This window comes from Heterocephalus glaber, unplaced genomic scaffold (genome assembly GCF_053883595.1).
Source record: "Heterocephalus glaber isolate CG9 unplaced genomic scaffold, H.glaber_assembly_v1.0 deba00000546, whole genome shotgun sequence".
NCBI classification, from domain to species: Eukaryota; Metazoa; Chordata; class Mammalia; order Rodentia; family Bathyergidae; genus Heterocephalus; species Heterocephalus glaber.
The window spans coordinates 18306659-18326212 of NW_028258147.1; the positions used below are offsets into that span (position 1 = coordinate 18306659).

General features: G+C 33.7%; 1 pseudogene; it reads left to right on the forward strand.

The window, feature by feature from the left end:
- The first annotated feature begins 2082 nt into the window (after positions 1–2082).
- On the forward strand, positions 2083–2868 carry LOC101722860 (ubiquitin-conjugating enzyme E2 G1 pseudogene; annotated as a pseudogene).
- The last annotated feature ends 16686 nt before the right edge of the window (positions 2869–19554 follow it).

A 19554-nucleotide genomic window follows, 5' to 3' on the forward strand; every position in this document is an offset into this window, starting at 1 on the left:
CCTGATACCAAAACCAGACAAGGACACAACAACAATAAAAGAAAACCATACACCAGTAAATATCCTTGATGGACATAGATACAAAAGTCCTTAACAAAATATTTGCAACCCAAATTCAACAACATATTTAAAAGATCACATATCCTGATCAAGTTGGCTTCATTCCAGGGATGCAAGGATAGTTCAACATATTCAAATCAATAAACATAATATACTACATATACAGAATCCAGGATAAAAACACATTATCTCAATTGCCTATGACAAGTTCAACATCCCTTCATGATAAAAGTCCTGAAGAAACTAGTTATTGAATAGTCATTCCTCAGTATAGTAAAGGCCTTATACAACAAATTTACAGCTAATGTCATTCTGAATGGGAAAAAACTGAAACCCTTTCCTTTAAAATCAGGAACAAGTCAAGCATGTCCACTCTCACCACTCTTATTCAACATAGTTCTTAAAATTTTAACTAGAACAATTAAGCAAGAGAAGGCAATAAAAGAGATACAAATAAGAAAAGAAATCAAATTATCCTTGTTTGCATAAGGTATGATCCTATACTTAGATGATCCTAAAGATTCTACCAAAACTATATTAGAGCTGAGAAATTCAACAAAGTAGCAGGATATAAAATCAACACCACACCAAAAAACCAATTGTTTTTCTATACATCAAAATGGACTAGCTGAGCAAGAAATCAGGAAACCACTTCCATTCATAGTAGTGTCAAGAGAAAATACCTAGGGATAAAACTCAGATGAAATATTGTATTTCTCTTTACAATGAAAATTTCAGAATACTGAAAAAAATACTGGAAAATGGAAACTTCCCTTGTCGTGGATTGGAAGAATTAATATTGTTAAAATGGTCATACTACCAAAACTGATCTACAGATTTGATAAACCTCCATCGAAATACCACTGATGGGGCCGGGGATTTAGCTCAGTGCTGTCACCACCTGCCTCACAAGTGCAAGGTCCTGAGTTAGATCCCTGGTACCCAAAAAAAAAAAAGATGTTCTTCACAGAATTCAAAAAAGTAATCCTAAAATTCACATGAAAATACAAAGACCCAGCATAGCTGAAGAAATCCTAAGCAAAAACAGCAAAGCTGAAGGCATCACAATAACCAATTTCAAGTTATACTACAAAGCCATAGTAACAAAAATAGCATGGTACTGGCACAAAAATAAACATATAGACCAATGGTATAGGATAGAGGACACAGAAACTTCCTGATTCTGGACAAAGAAACCAAAAATATACACTGGAGAAAAGACAGTCTCTTTAACAAATGGTGCTAAGAAACCTGGATATTCTCTTGTGGAAGACTGAAACTAAATTCCTACTGCTCACCCTGTGCAAAAAAAAAAAAAAAATTCAAAACGGATCAAAGAACTAGATATAAGACCTGAAACTTTGAAATTACTCAAAGAAAGTACAAGGGAAATACTTGAAGCTATAGGCACAGAACAAAGACTACAATAGGCCTGGAAAGAATAGCAGGATTCAATAAATGAAACTATATCAGTTTTAAAAAGTTTCTGAATAGTGAGGGAAACAATCACTAGAGTGAAGAGACAATCTACAGAAGGTGAGAGAATCTTTGCCAACTACTTCTCTGAGAAAAGATTACTATCTAGTATATACAAAGAGTTTTAAAACTTAATACCAAAAAACCTAATAGCCAAATCAATAAATGGGCAAAAGAATTGAATGGAAACTTCTCAAAAAAAAGTTCAAGTGGCCAATAAGTATGTGAAAAAATGTTCAACATCTTTAGCCATTAGAAAAATGCAAACCAACACTACATTGAGATTCTATCTCACTCCAATCAGAATAGCTATCAAGAATACAGAAAACAATAAATACTGGCAAAGACATGGGAAAAAAGAACACTTCTACACTGCTAGTGGGAAGGTAAATCACTAAATCCACTAAGGAAATCAATATGGTGGTACCTGAAAAACTAAAAACAGAAAAGAGAAGAAGGTCTAGGGCAGCAAAACGTTGCTCCCGCTGCCCCAGGCCGGCCTCCTTAGGCTTCGGCGCTCTGGTAGGTCGGGGGCCCAGGTTCCTCAGCACACCCAGCTCCAGCGGCCCCCAGAGCCTGTCCCAGACCTTCAGAAGCCCCGGCGCCAGCCCGGGCCCTGGGCGGGGAGGATGACGGAGCTGCAATCGGAGCTGCTCCTGCGAAGACAGCTGGCAGAACTCAACAAAAATCCAGTGGAAGGCTTTTCAGCAGGTTTAATAGATGACAATGATCTCTACAGGTGAGAAGTCCTTATTATTGGTCCTCCTGATACACTTCATGAAAGTGGTATTTTGAAGGCCCATCTCACTTTCCCAAAAGATTATCCCCTCTGCCCTCCTAAAATGAAATTCATTACAGAAATCTGGCACCCCAATGTTGATAAAAATGGAGATGTTTGCATTTCTATTTTTCATGAACCTGGTAAGGATAAATATGGTTATGAAAAACCAGAGGAACGCTGGCTCCCTATCCACACTGTGGAAACCATCATGATTAGTATCATTTTGATGCTGGCAGACCCTAATGGCGACTCACCTGCTAATGTGGATGCTGCGAAAGAATGGAGGGAAGACAGAGATGGAGAATTTAAAAGGAAAGTTGCCCGCTGTGTAAGAAAAAGCCAAGAAACTGCTTTTGAGTGACATTTATTCAGTAGCTAGAAATTTCACTTATTTCAGGGTCTCCAATTGAGAAACATGACACTGTTTTCCTGCGCTCTACCCACCTATGGCTGGACTTCTGTTGTAACAAGTTGGCAAACACTAGCTGGAACTGGGCTGCAATAAAACATGCCAGTCATCAATGCTGACAAGAGCCTAACAAGTGCCAACTTTCAGATGATTACACATTTTGAATTCTGATGAACTGTTTTAACCTTCAGGAAGAACTGTAAAGACCTGTACGTAGCACAACATGATCCGGATAATATATATGCTGTTCATGTACATCCACATATACACCTTGTACCAAATAATGCTTTCTTGTAGTAGAATAAGAATAGTGTAAATTCTAAAAGATTTTAGCAGGTTTTCTTTCCTTATTCATTGTTTATCAGTTTTAAAAGACTCCTTAAAGTATGTCAGATGAAAAGCAATTAGGATTAAAAGTTTCCATTTAATTTCCTTTGAACCATTAAGGCTTCATTAAACTCCTTTCACTTACTAAACTTTTCTATCTTCTTTGTTTTGACACACTCCTTTTTGCTTTTGTCTCTTCCATCTGCCAGAAAGTTCTTAAGTCATTTAGTTCAAATACTGAAACAGTTAATAAGCAGTTACTTGATTTTTAATGATCACACCAGAGGAGTGGTCATCACTAGGTGCTTTGTCCTTTTTGTATTCTAGTTGCACCCTTGGATTGGATGTAGCAATAGCATTTTTTGGCCATTGAGAGCCCTTGATCCCAGTCATTATCCCCAAGAACTGAAAATAAAAACGGTTGGTTCTAAATTCAGCTTACTGAAATTTACCCCAAACAATGCCAAACTCTTGTTTGGTTTTATTTTTGCCCTCAATTGCTCAATATTAAGGGTGGATAAATAAAGCATGCATAACTACTGGCTTTTTATTTCTGGGTTTAATAATTAAAAATGCTGTTTGCCCTCATACCCTTCTTAGTCTTTCATATTTCTTTGCCTCTATTCTTCTACACTGCAGATTTTTCCTCACCTATTGTACAAAGAAATTGCAATGTATATTTTCATGTAATTTGATTGTGGAATTCTGTCACCTTATGTAGTGAGTTCTTCCAAAATACAATTTTTTTCCAATAAAAAAAAGAAAGAAAAAGAAAACATGGTCTATATACACAATGGAGTGTCATACAGCCAAAAAAAACAAAAACAAAAAACTTTTGTCATTTGCAGAAAAACTGGATGGATCTAGAAGTCATCACATTGAATGAAATTGATACACGGCAGCAAGTATCCAAATAAGCAAAAATAATCCAAACAAGTGAACTATTATAACTCCCAACCTACTAGATATCCAAAACGCAAGTTTGTGTTCTCTAAAATCAAGAGTGAATTCTAGGAACAATGGAGGTTAAGCATAGGAAACAATTTATTGAGAGAAAGATGGCTTCTAAGAGAGAAAGAAGGGGAACCAGAAAGTGGGTTGCCCTCCCGCCTCACTTCTCAAAGGTGTTTTATAGGGCAAAGCCATGAGGTGAGGAGGGTACAAAGTGGGTCAAAACTATATGATCCAATGGAAAAATCACAAGGTGGCCATAAGGTGGGACAAAACCTGATCAACCAATAAGATTACAAGTACAGTCACCCACCCAGGTAATATTGATAAAATGGAGATCAAAAGGGAAAACAAGTCATGTAGCAAGCATACAAGGAATTTCCTGAAAGGAAATGGGATAGGGAGATTGACACCTATTTAGAGTATCAATCATTGCTATTTATCCCCAGGGGAAGTATATGGATGCAGTATCTTTTCTCTTTTTATAATGCTAACCAGTGAATGTGCCTCAATTGTTTCATATGTTGAGGGCCCAGCCTTGTCTGCCTGATAATAATTTCTAACTAACTTAACGATCTGCAATAAAATGTGCCAGACTCTGAAAGACAAGTATCACATGTTCTCCCTAATATGTAGAATCTAAAAAAGATGACAAGAAAGTAAAAGGGAGACTATTATTTGACAAGAGGAAGAGAAGAAGGTGGAGAAATAGGGGATATACAGAAAAGTAATAGGGGGCATGAATATGATCAAAATATATTATACATAATGAACCTGCCCACCCCACCCCCCAAAGAAAGCACATGAAACTAGGCCAGAGGGGACAGAGGCACGATGGGTGAAATGACTAAATTATGTGCATGTAAAAAAAGTGTTCAAGACAAATTTTTAAATGCTAACAAAAGAACACTTTCAGAGCAAAGTTAGAGATTTAAAGAAAGAGTTCTGTTAAATCTTTTATTTAATAGAATGGTTTGAAGGAATTACTTTTTTAAATCTCAGTAGTCTCTAATTCTTCTAAAAGCCTTAAATTTCCTGGGGATTCACTTTTCATTATTTCCTTTACTGAAATTTCTAACAACATAGGCAAAACAGAAAGCAGAAAGTTTTTCAAGAGTTCTCAGAAAAAGATGAACTAAATTCTCCTTTCTTTATCAGCCCTAAATGGCATTTTGGTCCAGGTTGAATAGCATGCACTTAGAGATATCACTGTATGAGAAAAAAAAAACAATTATTTTCAAGCCCCTCCTGTGGTGTCAAAAGCAAGCCATGCATGGCTGTGGGGAAAGAGGAACCCTGCTCCACTGCTGGTGGGAGTGTAGACTGATGCAACCACTGTGGAAATCAGTATGGAGATACCTCAAAGAACTAGGACTGGAAGTCCCATTTGACCCTGCTATTCCACTGCTGGGGATCTTCCCCAAAGAATTAAAAGAATCATACCACAGTGATATATGTGCACCCATGTTCATAGCAGCACAGTTTGTAAGAGCTAAAACTTGGAAACAGCCCAAATGCCCATCAACTGGAGACTGGATAAAGAAAATGTGATTTTTAAAAATAAAATGGAGTACTACTCAGCCATAAAGAATGAGAAATTAGAGACATTTATAGCTAAATGGATGCACATTGAGGCAATACTCTTAAGTGAAATAAATAGGACAGACATATAAATATTGAATAGTTTCTCTGGTGTGAGAAACTAAAAGTGTAAATAAGGACTAAAATGTATAGTAGGTAATGTGAAATAGGAAGAAAAGGGGCAAAGGGGAAGGAAGTGGGAGGGGTAGGGGAAAGGATAGAAGAGAATGGGATTAATATGAGAAAATGGAAAAATAGGAACAAAATCTTTGTAAATAGGGAGGAATGGAGGGGTTGAAGGGAGGGCTGGGCAAGGGTGAAAAATAAGAACCAAGAGAGACTATGTAAAGGTGCAAATTTCCAATGATGAATGTCATTATATTGCATACCTACAATGTACCAATGATTAGAATGAATAATGGAAAATGTAAAATAGGAAGAAAAGGTCCAAAGGGGTAGGGGTAGTGGGAGGGGCAGGGGAAAGGAAAGAAGGGAAAGGAAAAATGCTAAGAAATGGAAAAAATGGAAATAAAGTCTTTGTAAATAGGGAAGGGTGGAGGGGGTGAAGGGAGAGCTAGGAATGGGGAAAAAATAAGAACCAAGATGCATTATGTAAAGGTACAATTTCCAATGAGAAATGTAATTGTGTTGTATACCTACAATGTACCAATAAAAGAATTTAATAAAAAAAAAAGCAAGCCATGGAATTTCATTGATTTATTTCCCACACAGAAGTGACCTATCATTTCAGCAACAAGGTAAGTACAAGTCATTGTCCTAATAGACTACTGAATCTGCACATTTACAGCTTTGACGTTTATAGCTTCCTGCAAAAATTAAGAATTTTTTTTCTTTGTAAAACAAGTAGTATTTTAAGTCACGGAGACATGAAACACGCATGGTTGTTCTTGTATTGTTTTCTAATCTGAAGCAAACCCAGAATAAACTAAATGCCATACATTAATTTGCATTGAATTTCTCATGTGCTGACCCATTTATGTGTTTTTTCATTTAGTTCTCTCAGTAACTTTATGCGATAACAATTTTACTATTATACAATTTTATTTTTGAGAGAAAATAATATTCAAAAGAATCTTTGATATACTTATCTAGTGCTTCATATCTAGTAATGCAGTCTTGGATTAGGTCTAACTGATCTTAAGACCACTTTTCCCTACTATTGTTGCAGTGTAAAATGTAATTCAATGGACTAAAATCATTGATAAATGATTACTTTAATCTTTTTTCAATTCATTAAGTCTATTGGTACATTTTAGGTATACAACATGATGACATTCATCATTGGGAATTTGTACCTTTACATGATGTATCTTGGTTCTTATTTTTTTCCCCATTCCCCTGCCCTCCCTTCCACCTCTCCACCCTTCCCTATTTACAAAGGCTTTGTTTTCATTTTTTACCATAACTTTAAGTTTTTAACAAGACCTTAAACTGACATTTAAAAAAGAAAATTTTTTTAAGTGTTGGGGGTTTTTGTTGCTAATTTTTACTACATAATACCATGAAATAATCTGAACTGGAAAATTTGTCTTGCTTCTTAAGATTACACAGATCTTTGGCATTTAGCAAAGGGGCCTAGGGTTGGTTCCCTGGAGTCCCAAGAGGCCCATGTTGCAGAGCAAAGGGGAAGGAAGGAATTAAGAAGCAACACCTTTTCTTAACCTCTCCACATTCAGAAGACCAGCTGATGGCGCAGCTCTCCTTCAAAAAGCTCAGGCTGAGCTCAAACTGTTGTCTGTGACTGATAGGAAAAGTGGAGTTTAAATTATGCAAGTGGAAGGCAATGGAAATTTTGTTTGTTCTGAGTATGGAATTCCATGTGGTTATCTATAAATAAAGACACATACTGGGTTTTGCTTTGTAATGACACAAAGAACTATTAAAATTTATGGTCTTTTAAAATAAATAGCTTTTAAATTCATGTTGAAGCTTTTGACACAGGTGGGACTATGTTGTATTTTTCACAACTATATAATTGACAGGATTTTTTTTTTTTTTTTTTTTTTTGGTACTGGGGATCGAACTCAGGTCCTTGTGCTTGCACAGCAGGCGGCAAAACCACTGAGCTAAATCCCTGGCCCTATTGACAGGATTTTTAATAGAAATAAATGTGTACTTTCAGATGCCTGTTGACCATATATATGCTTACTGAACTAGAAAGTAAGTATTGGTCAGTATGAGAACAATCTTTTTAGGCATGTTTCTCTTTATACAAACTGTCCTTTTGACATTTGTCTTCAGGCTTTATAAAACCAATCTCATTTTCTCATATAAAATCTTACATTGATAATATTTGCATATTGATACACCTTTCCTAAGTTTGTTGTGTTGTAACTTATTTAGAATTTGTTACATGTTTTAAAACATGTTTTTAAAAACATATTTTTTTAAAACATGTTTTAAATTAACAAAATCCCATTTATTTTTGATAAGTTTAAAAATATTTAAGTAAAAAATAAAAATATGACAGCCATAGGTATGAGTAATTCACATTATAATTGATTTCTCATCATAGGAAAATATTTAATGTTATGATAAATTTTAAAATATTTTTAATGTACAATAAATTTTTAATAAATTAATAGATTTTAAGTTAATCAATCAGTATACTTCATAACATTGCCCTTCAGGTTTTTATGCACATACTTATATATTTCTTAGGAATTATTCCAGCAGAAGATGTTTTCAGAATCACCTGCATTTATTATGAGTTAATTTAAACTTCACCCTTCGTTTTCCAATCCATCTCTACCCTTGCTCCTTGAAAAAATCTTTCAGGTATATGGGAGTAGAAATATGGTATATGGTTTAAATTACCAATTTTTTTTCTGCTGATTTTTAAATAACTAAGTCCTCTTTTTCTCCTTTTATTATAACAATTTTATAAGACAGGCTGATGTGATGGTTTGAGTGTACCCCCTACGTGTTCTTGGGTTGAAATATAATTCCCATTGTGAGGTATTATGAGAATGGAAATGAACTTTAATGTTTACTGGTGAGCCTTTGGGAGATGATTAGGACTAATAAGGTTGTCGACCTGGAACCTCCATAAGAAGAGAGACCAGAGGATAGAGACACACATGCAAATTCCCTGTTTCTTGCTATGTGCTGCCCTGCACTATTTTGGGATGCTGCCAGCAAGAGTTCATCACTAGATCTGGGCCCTCAGCTTCAGTCAAGAGCCCTAAGCCAATATAAACTTCTTTTCTCTACAAGTTACTCACCCTCAGGAATTTTGCCATGGTAATGAAGAACAAACTAATATAGTGGGGCTCATGTTAATTTAGGAAAACAGCATGAAACACATTATTATTCTAATTAGTCTAAGAGAATGAGTTAAATTATATCAGAAAAATAACTGAATTAAGTAAGTAATGACAATTTTACTGATGAGTCCTTGCTTACAGGTGTGTCTGATTTCTATGCCTATACTGGACGGAGAATCACCAAAGTACATAATTTATGTATTTTTGCTCCTCATTGAAGAAACAACTTTTCCTAGGCAAATTTAAGCAGTACTATCCAAATAGCAAAGAATTATTAAATACTGATAACCATTTTAAGCATTATGTTAATGATTACCAAATATTTTAAAGTGATGAAATTCTTCATTGGTTTTCATCCCTAGTGTAGTTTCAAGATATAAATTGTGCTAATTCTCATGTAGTATTCATCTTAAGTTACTAACTCGAAAGGAGAGTCACAGAGAACATAAATTGCCTCTTTATGCAAGGAAATACAAAGTAAGGCAACAAAAAAGAATCCTTTTTTCTCCTCAATATCATGTTCTCTGACTTGCTAAATGTAAACAACTAAAAGTTAAATTTAGACATTAATACTAATGTTCAATCTTATAACTAATGTTCAATCTGCATAACACTATGATGAAATTTAAAAATAAGAATTAATGCATAATATTTATATATAATATCTTTTTAATGGATAATTAAACTTAACTCACTTTAACAAACACATCAGGTGTTCATTAGGTGTGAGGGCTTCTCAGACTCTGGAGGGTCCTTTGGTGTAGGCCTTGCTTCAGTCCCAGAGAGAGTGACAAGGCAGAAAAAAAATAGCACCACACCATGCTAATCTTTTGTTCCTCTACCATACTGTGCCAACTAAAGGACACTGTGAGTTATTTCTGTTAGAAATTCTATGATTATTTTACAAATAGCATAATTACATTATGGGTTGTTTGAGCAAGCATGTGCTTTTCAATGTTAATGGTATCAATTCCCCAATAAAAAGAATCAGATTGGTATAATACATATTGTATATTATGATACACAGTCTACAAGAAACAAATTTAATTCAAAAAGAAACACACAGATTAAAAATCAAAGGATAGAAAACAATATTCATGCAATGAGAACCTAGAAAAAAATGAGGAGTACCTATCCTAATTTCAGACAAAGTAGATTTCAAGCCAAGACTTATCAGAAGAGACAAAGAAAGTTGCTACATACTGGTTAAGGGAACAATTCAATAGGAAAAAGTAAAAATTATAAAGATATACACACCAATACTGGCACACCAGACTTCATAAAACAAACACTAATGGACATAGAAAATCAGATAAACACCAATTTAATTGTAATGAGGAACCTCAATACCTTCGTGTCCAAATAAACAGAACAATTAGAAAAAAAAATTCAACAAAGAAATATCAGAGTTGAACCAAACCTTCAAACAAATGAACTTAATAGTTATCTACAATGTATTCCATCCAACAACAGCAGAATACACATTCTTCTCAGCAGTACATCGCAATTTCTCCAAAATACACCACATACTAGCCCACACTGAGCCTAAGTAAATGCAAAAGAATTGAAATTATCTCACGTATATTATCAGATCATAGTGAAATGAAACTAGAAATCAATGGCAAAAGTCAACACAGAAACTTCAAAAACTTAAGAGGGTAAATAATACCCTCTGAAATAATCAACAGATCACAGATTAAATTAAAGAGGAAATGAGACAATTTCTACAATCAAATGATAGTGCATATATGATATACTGGATCTTATATGACACAATGAAAGCAGTCCTCAGAGGGAAGATTATAGCAGTGATTTCCAAACACCAGAAAAACAGAGCAAATTCAAATAAATAACCTAATTATGCACCTTAGGTCCTAGAAAAACAAAAACAATTCAAACCCAAAGGAAATTATAAAGATCAGGAAGGAAATTATTGAAATTGAGACTGAAAAAAACACACACAAAGAACCAACGAATTGAAGAGAAATCTTTCTTTGAAAGATTAAAGAAAATAGACAAACCCTTAAACCAATCTTACCAAAATAAGGAAAGAAAAGATCCAAATCCAAGTGATTAGAAATGAAAAAGGCAAAGCACAATGGATTCTGCCGAAATCTAGAAGATCATCAGTAACTATTTTGAGAAATCACATTCTACTAAAATTGAGAATTCAAAAGAAATGGATAAAATCCTGGGTACATATGAACTACAAAAGCTGAACCAAGAAGATATAACAATTTTGAATAATTCAATATCAGTCAGTGAAATTGAAGAAGTAACAAAAACTACCAACTAAGAAAAGCCCAGTTCCTAACAGATTCATTGCTGAATTCTACAAGAACTTTATAGAAGATCCAATGCCAATATATCTCAAACGCTTTAATGAAATTGAAAGAGAAGCTGTACTACCAAAGTTATTTCTGGAAAAAGGCATTACCCTGATTTCAAAACCATAAAACGGACCCATCCAAAAAGGAGAACTACAGGCCAATCTATTTAATGACTATAAATGCAAAAATCCTCAATATGATACTGGCAAAGATAATGCAGCAAATCATCAAAAAGATCATATACCATGACCACGTGAGACTCATTCCAAGGAAGCAGAAATGGTTCAACATATGCAAATTAATAAATGTAATATACTACATAAACAGAAGCAAAGACAAAAATCACATGATTAACTCACTAGACACAGAAAAAGCATTTGACAAAACCCAACATTCATTCATGATAAAAAAAAAAAAAACCTGAAGGAAATAAGTATAGAAGGGCTTTATCTCAATCTGATGAAAGCCATGTATGATAAAGCAATGGTCATCATCATACTAAATGGAGAGAAGCTGAAATCTTTGTAAAGTCAGGAACAATACAAGAATGTCCACTATCACCATTTCTATTCACCATAGTTCTCAAAACATTAGCAGACCAATTAGACAAAAGAAAGAAATAAAAGGAATATGGGTAGGAAAAGATGTTAAATTATCATTATTTGCAGCTAACATGATCCTCTACAAAGAAGCTCCCCAAAATTCCTATAAAAAAACTCCTGGAATTAATAACCAAATTCAGTAGCATAGCAGGATACAAAGTCAACATTCAAAGATCAACAGGGTTCCTGTATACCAATAACAAACTCACTGAGTGAGAAATTAAGGAAACAATACCTTTCACAACAGCATCAAGAAAAATGACATGTTTAGGAATTAATCAAGGAAGCAGAAGACCTCTACCATGAAAATTATAGCACTCTGGAAAAGATCGAAGAATCGCTTCTCGGCCTTTTGGCTAAGATCAAGTGTAAAAGGAGATCAAAGAGGATATTAGAAAATGGAAAGAGGGTATCAGAAAATTCCTGGATAGGTAGAACCAATATAGTCAAAATGTCCTTATTTCCATAACTATTATTTGGATTGAACATAATCCCAATCAAAATACCAATAGCATTCCAATCCTAAAATTCATATGGAGCCACAAGAAATCTAGAATAGCGAAAGCAATTCTGGGCAACAAGGGCAAGGCAAGGACATCACAATCTTGGACTTCAAGTTATATTATACAGTGATCAAAACAGCATAGACTTTCCAAAACAAAAAAAAACCAGATTTGTGGATCAGTAGAACAGAATAAAGGATGCAGAAACAACTCCAAGCACACTCAGTTACCTTATCTTTCATAGACGGTGCAAATGCTTTTGCTGGAGGAAAAAAATAGTCCTTTTAACAAATGGTGGTGAGAAAACTGGCTATCCACATGCTGCAGATTGAACCTAGACCCTAATCTTTCACCATGCACTAAACTAAAATCAAAATGGATCAAAGACCTAAATATTAAAACAAAAACAAAACTTAATCTGCTGGAAAACAAAATAGGTAAAAACTCTTGAAGACATAGGTAAAAGCAAAGATTTTTCTGAACAGAAACCCAGTTGCACAAGAAATAATACCAAGAAGTAACAAATGGGATCACATCAAATTAAAACGCTTCTGAACAACAAAGGAAACCACCAAGAAAATGAAGAGACAACCTACAGAATGGGGAAAAAATGTTGCCAGCTACTCCTCAAAGGACTAATATTTAGAATATATAAAGAACTCAAAAAAAGAAAAAAGAATATATAAAGAACTCAAAAAAATTAGACCCCCCCCAAAATTTAAAGAGCCAATTAAAAATGGGCACTGAAATGAATAAACATTTCTCAGAAGAAGAAATACAAAAGGCCAATTAAGTGTTCAACATCTCTAGCCATTTGGGAAATGTAAATTAAAACAAGACTGAGATTTCATTTCATGCCAGAAAGAATGGCCATCATCAAAAAATTAACCAATAACAAATGCTGGAGAGGCTCCAGGGAAAAAAGAACTCTTTCTCGTTGGTGGGAGTGTAAACTGGTACAACTATTATAGAAATCAGTGTGGAGATTCTTCAAAAAACTAAATATAGAAATTCTGTTTGACACAGTTATTCCCTTCTAGGTACCTTTCCAAAAGAGTTAAAGAGTTAAAGACATCATACACAGTGATGTATGCATACCTATATTTATTCCAGCACCATTCATAATAGCTAAACCATGGAACCAGCTTATATGTCCATCAACAGGTGAATGTATAAAGAAAAGTTGGTATTTATACACAACAAAGTACTATTCTGCCATAAAGGATAAACCTGAGTCATTTGCAGAAAAATGGACACACCTTGAGACCAGAATGTTAAGTGAAGTAAATCAGACACACAATCTTAAATATCACATGGTTTCTCTTACATGATAAACTCAGTATATAATTAAGGTGCAAAATAAAAGATACACAATAGGAAAAAAGAGAAAGAAAAGCTATTGTTCTCCAGCATGGACAATGTATCTAAAAATGTACCTTAATTTATTATAATTGTCTTATGTGTTATTTATTTTTGTTGTTGTTGTTTTTTGGGGTTTTTTGGTACCGGGGATTGAACTCTGGACCTTACCTTGCAAGGCAAGCATCGGAACAACTGAGCTAAATCCCCAGTCCTTATTTGTGCTTTTTTGGCCTCTTAGTCTGGCAATTAATCTGTATGTATGATAATTAACTTTATAAAGCCTTTTAAGATAAATGAATCTAATGCTGGCAAAAAAAAAAAAAAGCAGGGAAAGGGAAGGGGGAAAAAAGACTGAGATGTGTTGTGTACGTATACCAATCCCCACAACAAATGTAATCATTATGTACAGCAAACATATACTAATAAAAGTTAAAATTTTTTAAAAAGAAAGACAGGAGCCATTGACTGGCAGATATGAAGGAGAAAAGTATGAGCACAGAGGGGCATAATACAAGAACAGTACTCCTTGCTCCATTTGTAGAAAGTAGAGGAGGAAGTGAATATGAAAAATTGGACTGGGACCATGTTGTTATGTTGTTCAGAGTCAGAAATGGCAGAGTAAAGTCTCTCATACCTATTCCTTTTTCTTTTCTTTTTTTTTTTCTTTTCTTTTTTTTTTTTTTTTTTGCAGTACTGGGAATCAAACTCAAGACCTTGCATTTGCAAGGCAGGCTCAGCGCTACTGAGCTAAATCCCCAGCCCTCTCATGCCTATTCTTGCTAGCAAAAGAAGTCAATGCAGATGCTCCTAAATATATGGTCATGTTATGTGTAGATAAACTCATCTTAAATTGAAAATATTGTAAATGAAAAAATATACTTTCATCTATCTTACCCGGTGGCAAACCAATGGCACATGTGTTTTATGTTTTCTTTTAGACAAAAGATGTTAATATATAAATTGTTTTTTTCTAAATTAAAAATTCAGTATTCAGGTTTAATTTCAGTGTTGGCACTTTGGGATAAAGGAGTAGGTTTTGGAGTTGCAATGATGGGTTTTGCCATCACTAACTTAACCTGTGGAACATCATTGCTTAGCAACACAGTACACAACCGAGTATCAGTTGTTCACCCTCATGATCTGTTACTTGCTTGAGAGTTACAGTTCACTACTGGTGCCCAGATTAAAAGTATCATACAAGTCATATTGTATATTACTAGCCTGAAAACACATCAAAAATTTAAATACAGTTTCTACTGAATATGTATTGCTTTTGTACATTGTAAAGTAAAAATATTATAACGTGGGTCATTGTAACTATGAGACTCTGTATGCTGTTTTGAGCAAGACAGTAACATCATGTTGAATTGTGGTAGAAAAAACTGGAATAAACAGGCACAGTGACATAGCAGAACAGGAAGAAATTGTTCAGGAATCAGCAAACAGACTGTGACAACAGTCCTAGGCATAAAGCTTTGTCATTCTTTGCCTAACTAGAAAGTTTCTGTTTTGGTCATTCCTGAAAATTCTTTCTTTTTGTTCTCCCTCCACCTATCCCAAGCTATAGGCTTGTCTTTAGGAGGTGATCAGAGGAAATCCTTATTCAAACTAAGTATAAATAAATAATTAAAATTTATACTTATATCAATTATTTTCAAAATAGAATAAAGTGAAAATAAAATAGCCCTCTTTGTAAATATTTTAAGAAGTGTTCAATTTGAATCAAGGCCAATACTCCTTATTAAAACCAAGGAGATGCTCCATCAAAAGTAAAACTTTTCTTCCTCATTCAGCTTGATTCCTTTAAAAGAGCTAGATCTTATCCTATCACATAATCAGGAAATTCAACACCAAGTCATCATACCAGGAAGCATTTAGTCTAAGAAAATTAAGTGACACTATTTCTCCCACTTGCTCAATACAGTTAGCACTTCCAAGAATAAGATCTTTTTTTAATAATCAATTTTTTCAACTTTATATAATTCTCCAGGCTAGGTCAATAAATGGACTAAAATGAAAGTAAATATATGAGTTTGTAAATGATATTTATAGCTATAAATGATACTTATAAAGCACTTACTATATGCTGGCAGTGTTTTGAGCATTTTATGTACTCTTCCTTGGCATTTAAAAAATTCTTAAAGATGAGGTTCTCAGTAAGAAGAAGAAAGAAGGAATTCCTTGTACTTGGAATAAGTAGTATGGAGATTTATCTTCCCAGTGATAGGATCTATTCAGTTGCTCCTGTACTTCCACAACAATGACATTATTCAAGCCGAAAGGGCAAAAGTCCAAGATGCTACTTGACTTTAGACTTAACAGGTTGCTTGCAAGATGTCTTGAGCTGTTGAATTAGATAGTTTATCATACCATCTAATGTTTTGGAAAGAATATTTTATTGTCAGTTAAATAGATTTAAAGTTGCAAGAGAAAACATCTTAATATACCTACTAAAACTGTATGTAGAAATTCCTGTGGAGTACACTATTAGAAAAGGAAATACAAATCTATTGCATCTTATTTGAGTATCCTTCAATTAAGTTTAAAAGACACATTACTTGATTAATAAAACTGCAAACCACAAAATAAATAAAGTAAATAACCAAGAGGCCATGTTAAGATGTACCTAGAAAATGTCACATAAATAAACATCCAATAATTGAATTTAAAAATCATAAAAGAAAGGGGTCTAATTGATTGGCATTACGCAAAATAAGAGGGAAAATTTTGTTTGTTTGTTTTGGTATCAGGGATCAAACTCGGGTCCTTGGGCTTATGCAGCAGGGGGTGAAACCACTGAGCTAAATCCCAGGCCCTAGAGGTAATATTTTTGAGCTAGCATTTCAAAGTACTGAAAAGTTAGACTTTTAAACTATAATTACTGACTTACAAACAATTAAAAATTCTAAGTAATAATTTTACTACAGATTAAACTAAGTATAAACAAGTAATTAAAATCTATACTTATGTCAATTATTTTCAAAATAGATTAAAATGAAAATACAATAGCCCACTTTGTAAATATTTTAAGAAGTGTTCAATTTGAATCAAGGCCGGGAAGAGAGCCCTTTATTTTCTTCTCTCTTCCTTACCTGCCCTCTGCTGGCTAAAGGAGAAAAGTTAAAGCTAAAGAAGCTCACAAATTGAAAAAGCACATTTTCAAACAGGAAATATTTGGTGCTATAAAAATTTGTATTAGATCATATTAATTTGCCATCATTTATATCATCATTCATACTGGAAGAAATTCATACATCAAATATGTTGCTTGTGAATTAGCAAAATCTACAGTATAAGTCCAAAAAATTAGCAATAACTTCCCGATTGCTCCCTATGTACCAAAGCTACATTTGCATATATTACAAAACCTCAGAATAATGAAAATTTAAGCAGTAATTGGTTCATTTATTGCCAAGGCCCATTCTTTGAAAGGGATGAATTAAAAGAAATGACCATCTCTTGATATTTTCAAACTTGCTCAATACAAAATTTAACGTTGAGTGCAGTATAAGTTTCAATGATCAAGATATGATACATATATATCAATACTATAAACAAAATATAATTAATATATAATACAATCATATACCAGTAAAATTAATTGTTCATTACTGACATAGAAAAATGATCGATTTGAATATTAATTTCTTTTTCTACAAACTTAATAGTTTAGAATTTCAGAATTTTTTGTTGTTTGAGATTTTCTATAAAAACACTTATACCAGGGCCGCGGATTTAGCTCAGTGGTTCTGGTGCCTGCCTTGCAAGCACAAGGTCCCGAGTTCGATCCCCAGTACCAAAAAAAAAACCCAAAAAAAACCACTTATGCCATCTGTGAATAAAGAGTTTAATCTGAGGCCAGGGATTTAGCTCAGTGGCACTGTGCCTGCCTCACAAGCACAAGGTCCTGAGTTTGATCCCCGGTACTACACACACAGAAAAAGTTTGATATATTCTTTTACAGAAGAAAAAAAGAAAAAGAAAACACAGATTCATTAATTATATAATATGACAATGCCACATTTTAGGCAACTAAAAATTTTAGAGTTGAAAGAGTTTAGAGTTTAAAGTTCAATTTTTTAAAGCCTTATATACATATAGAAAAGTACGCATTTCATATATATACAATTCAATAAAGTTTTACAAGGTTAATACACCCAAATAACTACCATCAGCTCAAGACCATAGAGCATATCAATATATCAGAAGCCTCTCTCCTGTTACCTTTGTATCATTGTGCCAAAGAACTATTTTTCCTTCTATTATGATAGATTTGTTCTGCCTATATATGATTTTTACATAAGTGGAAAGTTATCTAGCTTCTTTCACTCAATGTTTGTAAAATTCATCTATGTTGTTACATGTAAAAGTAGCCATTTCATTTCAATATAGTATTCCATTGTATGTACATACTTGATGAATTTGTCCATTCTACTATTAACAAATGTTTGGATTCTTCAGTTTTTGCATTTGTAGGTATTATCTATGAGTAGATAATCTAGATAATGAGACTTGCATTTCTTCAATTTTAATAAATAGTGTCATAACTTTCCAAAGTGTTAGTTTCAATTCATAATTTATATTCTACCAAAAGTATATGAAAGTTCTGGTTGTTCCACATCCAAGGTAACGCTTGGCATTATCAGGGATTTTTTTTTTTTGGCTTTGTTTAAATTTTAGCTATTGTGGTAGTAGTATCTCACGGTTCTAAATTATATTCTCTGATGATTAACTATTTTAAGTATATTTTTGTTTCTTGGCCAACTAAACATATTTATTTATGAAGTAATTCCTCAATTTGTTTGCTTATATCTCTATTATGGTGGGTGTTATTCACTGATTTGTAAATCTTCATATATTCTGGACATAAATCTTTTATCAAATGCCTTACAAATATCTTTCTCTTCTATGTGAGCTGGCTTTTCACTCTGTTAATGGTATTGTTTGATTAAAATGAAATTCTTAATTTTAATAAAGCCCAATTATCAATCTTTTCCTTTAGAGCTAAGTGGGTTTTTAGCCTCCTGGGAATCCTCAGAATCTTGAGGGAAAATATGGGCTAAACTTCTCTATCATCTTGACTTCCACAGTCCTGGCTGCTAGTTACCTAGAATAGCACAGTATGCAGTTCAGATATACGTGATGTTATCTTCAAATATTTGAAAAGCTATCATAGGGATGAAGACATTAGACTTACTTCATACTCTACAAACTCTTGTGAAAGGATTAAAATGTTAAGCTGGAAAGTAAAAGGAGAAAAAGCCAGTCTCAAGGTAATATAGTCCAGTGATGACATGATTTGATTTGTGCACTCTGTCACTGAGAGTGTTAAACTACAAACTGATGGACTGTAGATGCTGGATATGGTAATTGTAATAGATAATCTTTAAGCCAGTCCACCTGGCTTTAAGGGTGTGGGTATAGCATGTGATATGGGAGAGTGTAGTTGTCCATCAGCTTAGACTGTTAGGATTGAACTCCTGTAGTGCCTTTCTTTTTTTCAAAAAAATACATGAATAAAACATTGTTTACAACTATGTAAATGTTTAGTCTCTATGATCTTTACTCTCTAAATAATATAGTAATCCCTTTTACCTTAAATTTTCCTCTTGAAAGTTTTTAAGGGAAAAAATCTGCACCTCTTATATTACAAGATTTGTCAAAATAAATATAGTCAGCCTAAATATACCCTTCATGATTTAACTCCAATCCTTTTCCTCTTCTACTTCCAACTTTCCAAAATAAAAATTGTCCATTTGTTTATTGATAATTTGAAGCAAAATCCTTCAGTTTGGGCTTACTCTAAAATGACATTCTCTATACATATCCTATAGCTTTATGTAATTTTTGAAGTTCAATGATCAAAACTACATGGTCATTTCCAG